At 38.3% G+C, this 8,350-nt stretch overlaps 1 long non-coding RNA gene across 1 annotated transcript; it reads right to left on the bottom strand.

Annotated features, from left to right (window-relative positions):
- Positions 1-4,553: 4,553 nt before the first annotated feature.
- LOC112138503 lies at positions 4,554-8,093 on the bottom strand. Its single transcript, XR_002917796.2, has 4 exons — positions 7,916-8,093; positions 6,366-6,512; positions 6,134-6,268; positions 4,554-5,844 (listed from the first exon to the last, which is right to left on the bottom strand). It is a non-coding gene; the product is annotated as an uncharacterized LOC112138503 (long non-coding RNA).
- Between the last annotated feature and the right edge of the window lie 257 nt (positions 8,094-8,350).

Here is an 8,350-nt window from a genome sequence, read left to right as displayed (position 1 = left end):
GAGCATTCTCAGCTGTTGACATTCATTATTGCAAAATGGCAAGCACTACATTTGTTTTTTAGTATACAGCTATGGATATTGTGAACTGCCATCAGGGAGGCTTTGTATTGATAACAAGCAAGCTGAACTATATAATGCTATTTATACGTACTTGGGCCCAACAATTTGGTGAGAATAACATTGCTCTGATGATGCTTAGATTTAATGTTAAGAAAAAGATGGGGCCTTACTTCAGTCCATAGAAATTCTCGTACCACCACTATAAAAGGCCCAGCTGCTGGTCAGCTGGATTAACGTTTACATTCCCATCGGAATTTCCCACCCTTGACCTGGCACCTGTTACACTGACGGACTGCAGCGGGTCCATTAACCAACACTGTCTTCACTAGGCTAAGGACAGAGGCCAGGGCACTGGCAGACCCATGAGTGGAGGCACCCTCCGGCCATTGGGAACAGTACGAGAGGTGGACACCACCCCCACTGCAGGCACCAGGTAACATGGAGCACAAGACTCACCCCTAGAACCACAGTGAGACAGGAAGAGGAAGTAAGGGAATTTGCATCCTGCACATTCAACCCCTTCACTCCTTCCTCTGGAAGGGCAAGGGCCCCTTACCACTTGTACCCAAGCCTGGCCCTCTATCCAACAGAAGTCATGTGACCACATCCAGAAAATACCAATGTAGTGAAAACGCCATCCTGTATGATGTAATTAAGTTTTGGGGGAAAGAAAGATTAAAGCTTTCAATAATTTTAAATGGCATATGGCTACATCATCTATAAACACAAGTGGCCATAAAGCAGATGAATACCAGTGACATGCCATGAGGTTGTTGAAAAGGGATTTACAACATCAAATCTCACAATCTGGAGTAGTCACAATTTATCTAAGAAATACAACATCATCTAGAAATTAGACCTCTTACTTTCAGCTTTAGCACAATTAAACATTATTCAGATGTTGTTGCTTCACTCCTATTGTGTTGTGAATGTATATTTCTTAATCTAATCTAACAATAAACACATTTGGTTTATTAGAAAAATGTTTCCTTTATAGGGTACATTTATAATTGTTTCAAGTGCTCTGAGATTTTAGTATGAAATGTTTCGCAGGAGAGTACATTGCATGGACAGAGCTCTTCATCATCCTCCGTCATTGATGACAAGTATATGCCTACTCTCAAAACTGTTTGTACAATAATGCATGTTTAGAAATACATTTTACAAGTACTCATGAACCCTAAGGCATCAGACATGAATGACCACTGAAAGTTAAGGTTCCTAATGACCAAAAATTCTGCTCTCTAATCTTTGTAAATCAAATCAGGTCTTAAATAACGTAATATTAACACAATGGCATAAATGTATCAAATACTTTACACAACAATGACCACAACAAGTTTGAAATCCCTTATTTAAAACAATTCGTTGGCTGAATTTGACTGAGGAATTGCTGCAACTTCCAATAGCATGTCACTGATGGCTTCAAACATCTTGTATGACCTCTGTTTAAAAAAAAGCAGAGCGAAGACTTGTCAGTAGATACCTTACTCTGTCTCTGAGGCACTCCTGTCCCTATGCGTGACAGGAGACTAAGGTGGGGGACTTCATACCAGTGCATTGGTGACTAACTGCATTGTATGATTGATGAAGAACACCCAGAAAAGGTGAAAGAGGTAGCAACAGGAGTGCATCACAGAGGCTAAACAAAGACCCGGGTCATATTGCTTTAGAGTGGGTCACCAATTAACCTATGAAGCATGTTTTTGGACGGTGGGAGGAAGCCAGAGTCCCCGGTGAAAACCCACGCATGCACGGGGAGAACATGCAAACTCCACACAGAAAGGTCCCAGCCGGGATTCGAACCGGGGCCTTCTCGCTGTGAGGCGAGAGCGCTAACCACTGCGCCACCGTGCAGCCCCCAGTTGTATTGATTTGATTTTAAAAAAAAAATTCAAGTAGAAGAAAACTAGAATTAATCCATGCAACACACACACACACACACACACACCCCACACACACACACAATGTCAACACTACACAAATAAGGTCTTGTCAAAATGAATTTACATTATGCTCATCTATTGCACCAGAAATGCAGCGCGATGCCTTGTCAGTGTTGTTCAATGGTTTAAATTAATGGAAATTCTGTGTGGCCAGAGGTTAGTTTATACAGATGCAAAGAGGAACCTACCAACTTATTAGAAAAAAAATATTTTCTTCATACCTTAGCATAAAAGGGACCACATAGAGACACAATGTATAAGTAAAAAAATACTTTTACAGACGTCGTGAACATGCCAACACTGAATACCATAAATGACCAAGAAAAACACATGGAGGGGATGGGAGGAGAGGCTTTTATGGTGGATTTGTCATCATTCGCAACTGAATACTGACTCAAACATGACTTGATGACTTTGACCAAGAATTATAACTATTTTTAAAAGAATAAATATTGTTCTGCCAAAAGTCTGCTATATAATGTAAACCTTTAATGTTATCTGTAGCTGAGTGTCATGGTTTTGTAAATGAATCACTTTATAGTTCTTTTCCAATACATTTAAAGAAAGTGATAGTAGAATGGTTCAAATAGCTTAAGAGATGGGTATTAGAAACCTGCAAGCAGTAATCTCCTAAAGAAAAAGAATATTTTTATAGCTAAAGTAGATAAAGAGCTACCGACCTTTTGAAAATATTAAGACAAAAAGGAAATAAAAATAAAGACAAACAATCACTGCGGACAAAGTAGGAAAGGATCACGATAGTTTGAATGCACTACAGTATTCACAAAAATGAAAATAAAATTAAATAGGATAACTACAGTCAGAATAATGACTCTGCACAATACTGGACATGCTTTACCTGCACTCTTCCAAACACTCAAAGTGTTAACTATATGCATTTGTACTTGATGATGGTAAACATCTGATGTAGTTTAAACTACCCTGGGGCAGACAGACAGAGGCGTGGCTGGCAGAGGAAGGTGGCGTGTCTTGTACAAGGACACAATGGTAGTTGGATGGAGGGAACAGGTATCAACCGCCAAACCTTTGAACATTGACTGACCTGCTCTACCACCTGAGCCACTGCCACACTAAATGCAAATTATGTTCAAGGTTTAGTGCCAAGGTTGTGATCTACAAAGTTGCAAACATTTGCTGATATATCAGGTTGAGTGTAGAGTTGCATGACGTACCCCTGTTCCATTATTCAGGCCATTATGCTAATTTCCCTTTTTATCATCTAATAGTGCCATATCAGTCACCTGCCGTTTCTTCCAATAACATCATTAGTGACAAGTGTCCATAAGGCAATTAAACATTTAATTGTGAACACAGAAAATAAAAATATTTATAACATCTCCATGCAAAAGATCTCCGGGAAGAGCACTAGTATTTCCTTCAATAGGAGGCCAAATGTACTCACCCTTTGCGACTGGCCATTGTTTGAAATAGATTAATGAAGGTTTATGTGAAGATATTGATTAAAGAACCAAAACAAATAAGTGCTTCAGTAGTTTGACTGAATGTGCGAATTAATGTATGTATGAATGAATGAATGAATTAATTAATTAATAATTAATTAATTAATTAATTAATTAATTAAGATGATGATAGCTAGAACGATCGATCACTTAGGATTTACCAACAACTTTCATTCACAAGAAGAAAGGTACAGCAGTATGTTGATGTGTCCTTAAATAGCCCACCTGTTGTCGCTGGTGTCTTCGTTACTTAAGCAGGAACACCTTGGATTACTTGGTAGTGATTATATTTTCTGAAAAAACAGCAGGCCAAGCAAATAATTTGCCTTCACACAAGGTACAAATCACTTCATCATGATGTGTAATATTTCTAGTCACGTACATATTTTAAGGTACATGATGATCCTGTCTCTCATATGAAGATGTTAAATCATAATATTAAAGGGCAAAGCAAGCGTATACTTCAGCATTATGTATTCCTCCCTTGCCACTCTGTCATTTCTGCTTTGCTCCTCATACTTCACTTTGTCACATGATGCTGAACATTTAGACTTACACTTCATCTATGTCCATCCCGCTGTATTAACCAAGTATCTGAACCAATATGATTGACTGTTATTGAAGTCATGCAGATGTCCTCCTTTTATATTGTGTGTATGAATGACTCCTTTAAAAAAGCAATTCCCAATCACAACAGGACATCTGTGACAAAGCAAAAATGTCAATAAAGGTATTAACAATTTCATTAGAAAATAAGAAATATCCAGATTCTTGAATGTCCCCTATGATAATGAACAATCCTGATGCATGGTTATTTTAAACTTATGACATTAATTTTATTCATGAAGCTTTAAATGGAAAAATGACATCCAAACTCTTAGTGATAAATTAATGTGAATTTTCCCATTCACAAGTTTAGTTCTATTTTTGCTTTATAATGTGTATATAAGACAGGTCTACATTTAATAGATTTACAAATGACATTCATGCATGCTATCAACAGTTTTATAGACATTTTTTATATAATTGATTCAGCAAAAACATAAGACGAAGCAACACACAGGCAAAATGTAAGTACCATGTTTATTTTCACAACCTCAACATGGGCATTGTCCTCTTTATTTACTTAAACCCCATAGCGTCAAATGCAGGCGTCCTCTTTCCACCTGTGTCAACGGTTTTACAAATACAGCAAAACATACATTTTCCTCAAAAATACATACAGCTCTGTACTGTATGCAGATATTGTCAATAAATGGCTCTAACATTTTTCTGTAGAAGTGTTCTTTTATGCCAAAGTCTGGTATAACAGAATTGAGTATGACTCTTTGTTTTTGGTTGTCTTCTGTTAGCTAGGTCCACTGCAGACATCACACCATCATCTAGGGCTTATGGAAATTGTTCATTAATGCTAAAACATTGTATTGTGACAACAAAGATGTGTTAAAGAAGAATCAAACGTTTAGTGGTTTCAGAGCCACCCTTTGTGGTGAACAGGATTCACCCCACATGATTATATGAATGTGCTAAAATGACAAAAAATTAAATTATTATTCATATTGAATTTCTTCATTTTGACTATTACTTTTCTGGTAACATAGGATATATTAAATCATTGGAAAATTTAAATTGTTTTTGTAGTCATGTTCTCCTGAAATCCTAACTCAAACATATGACCGACTGGTAAGTTTCATGTTGACCCCACCAATCCAGAACAATCCATGTTCACCCTTTACTCCGCCTACACCAGCGGGCTGAAGAGAAGCTTCTTCCCCATGGCTATGAAGAGACAGAATGACAAATCGTGGCCTCCACAAACCCCTCAATCCCTGTCTTTATCTGCTGCTGACAAAAAGGGGGGACATACCAAATTTTAGTTATATGCAATTCAAATGAAAAAGCTTTTATTTTTGTCTTTTTACTTTTACTGAAACACTGGGCCTGGGGTGGGCTTCTCTGTTTATTGATTATTTTGACAATCTAATGTTTATCTGAGATTGGATTCAGTGAGTTAAGCCAGTTACACACGTAAACATTTAAATAAATTAAGCCTAGATATTGAAGACCTCATGGGAAGGTGATGTCATACAAGAGGGAAATTGCTTGAAGAAACAAAAAAAAAACTTTAAACAGACATCACATCATTATGACAATTGTATCTCTGCACAGTTGTGTGCGTCTTGTTGGATCAATGAAAGTGTCCAATGTACTAACAAAGTTCAATTGAAGTGGGAGACATGGGTTGTAGCAAGGTAGTATGAATAAAAGCAGTGATGGGACACTATCTTGTGAGCAGCTTATGCCCTCTGGACTGGCCAACTCTGCCCGGAAAATGGAAACTCTGCCACTTCCAGGACCTGCAAACACATTCAAAAGATCATGATAACACCTCCCTGATAGATGGGAAGGCTGAAGATGTGACAACTGTTACCATGCAATCTTGAATTTTTAATAGTTTCTCATGAAAAATGTGTTTTGGGAAGCCACATGGACACAATCTATAGTTCAACATGTGGGTGTTAATTTAACAAACCTTCAACTACATAATTTGGTAAATTGTGCACTATGAACCCTAGAGTCCTTACAATAAGTACCAACCACATTAAATCCATGAACTGCGTTGAAGGTCCAAGAAATATTACCCACCCTCTGCCATGCCCTGGCTGCCACGGCTCAATGGCACATATCTGCTGCCTCACATCACCACTGTGCACCTGCATCCACGCCACTGTTCCCCAAATGTCCCCTTCTTAGCCGCCATCCAGTTCAGCCTCCATCTCTCTGAAAGTTTGAAAAAACAACAACAAAAAGAGGCTTAGATTGTGTTCAGCATCTTAAAAACTTTACGAAATTGTTTTATTATCTATTCTGTACAGACCTGACTTACGGACAGCCTTACAGTTTGGGGTGGTGGTTTGAAAAAATGTATATTACTGTCACGAGAGTCCACCATTGCCCCAAGTTTTTATCACTGGCTATGGGAGATGGTATCCGCCATACAGCTGGAACATCATTGTTTGGATACCTGAACAAACAGAAAAGACATGACACAATATATGGACCCTTGCTGGCTCAATGTCATGTGACCTCAGCATGTGAATAATTGGGACATTCTTGGTCTGAAGTTGCTATACTTTCTTTGCATCGTCATACACAAATAACTCGCATGTTTTGTCAATGTGTCTGGCATTCACTATATATTGTTCTTTATGTTCTAATGTACAACCTTACAGAACTTAAATATAAGAGTAAAAGGAAAGAACCTTTCAGAAAAAGGCCAACATCCATGCTAACAGGGTAACCAAGTAACCAAGACTACCATTTCTAGCATTCACCCAATGTGCTGGGATCACTGATATTCCATGCCCGGCAGTCAACTGGTTGCCCTAACTGTCTATGTATAAGCCATGTGCAATTTGCAAACAGTGGCCTGGACCCATTTGTGTATTACAAGTGCCCTTGTTGAGCACTCTGACGACATTAAATGCATTTCCCCAAGTAAACAGTATATGCAATAAAAACTGAAGAAAAGGATCAGGTTTTCTTATTTTTTTGGTCATTCTTATCCACATTGTCATTTTGTAATGAAAAAAGAAGTTGATTTTTCAGGACTACTTATAATAGATCATCAAGAGATGGTCATACTATTGATCCAAAAACCCTTCACCCATGGACCAAAATAAGATTTCTTTCTCATATAAACATTTACTCCTGGCCTTAATGGAACACATATGATAGTAGGCCTACCTTATAACTGTTAGTTTTTTTTTTGTTTGTTTGTTTAGGCTATATCATTTTGATTTTGTATCTTGTACTTCTACTTCACCAGAGAGGACACTTAGCTGCCCAGGTCTCTCTTGAAAAAGAGAGTTTTTCTGTCTTATCTCTTGACTAATAGGTAAAATGGTGACTTAATTAAAAGACAATATTTGATAAAAGAAAAAGATCTAACTAAATATAAAGTCCCATTGGGGTTCCATGATCTGCCGTAAACCGTGTAATACGGGTGCAAGGCATTTTCAATGCGCGGCTGGCTTGACCGCAGCTGTTTTAAGTGTATTACAGACAACTCTTCCCACGTCCCCCCATGGGAAAGTGATCTAATCTCAATTTGATCACCCGGCAAAACATATAAAATATTAAACCACATAAAGATATGAATGAAATGAAAAGAGAACGGTCTCCCATAGAGCTCTATGCGCTGCTGTAAACCGTGTAATACGAGCGCGCGACATTTTCAAAGCGCGGCTGGCTTGACCGAAAATTCAACTGAGCATAAAACACAAAAATCCAAAAGGATGTGATAAACATATGGATGGAACCGACCAAGCTGCATCTAAAACCCCATACTTTGAAAACAGTGGTTAACAGAACTGAAGTTAGTTAACTAAACAACGAATCACAAAAACATCATAAATTTACCCTCACCTTTGTGCTGTTGCGCGATAAAGACACCATTTCTATATTGTACTGTTGCGACAATATGGATTTAGACGCAATTCCTGTTTGATAAACAGCGGGCTTTCTCGTGGCAAACAGGAACGCCTGACAGTCACAACCAGCGCGGAGCAGCCACGTAGACAGACGTGTGTGAGAGACAGACACACCCTTTCCCCTCCCCTCACCTTGCTGAGGGGAGGGGAGGGGGGCAAGTTATGAACAAGTCTTAAATGCGAAAGTAAGCATGCACATAACCAGTATAGTGAAACCCTCTATGTTGTGTCATGTCGCGTCATAAATGAAAGAATGTGCCCCAATGCAGATATTTTAATATTCCAAACGCAGTTGCAGTTGTCCTTCAGTTATTGTCAATCTAATGTGACATTCAAAACGAACTAAAACAAACAGTTGAATGATAATATT

This window comes from Oryzias melastigma, unplaced genomic scaffold, assembly GCF_002922805.2.
Source record: "Oryzias melastigma strain HK-1 unplaced genomic scaffold, ASM292280v2 sc00779, whole genome shotgun sequence".
Taxonomy (NCBI): domain Eukaryota; kingdom Metazoa; phylum Chordata; class Actinopteri; order Beloniformes; family Adrianichthyidae; genus Oryzias; species Oryzias melastigma.
The sequence above is the reverse complement of the archived record's forward strand: the minus strand, read 5'-3'. Positions and strand labels throughout refer to the sequence as shown.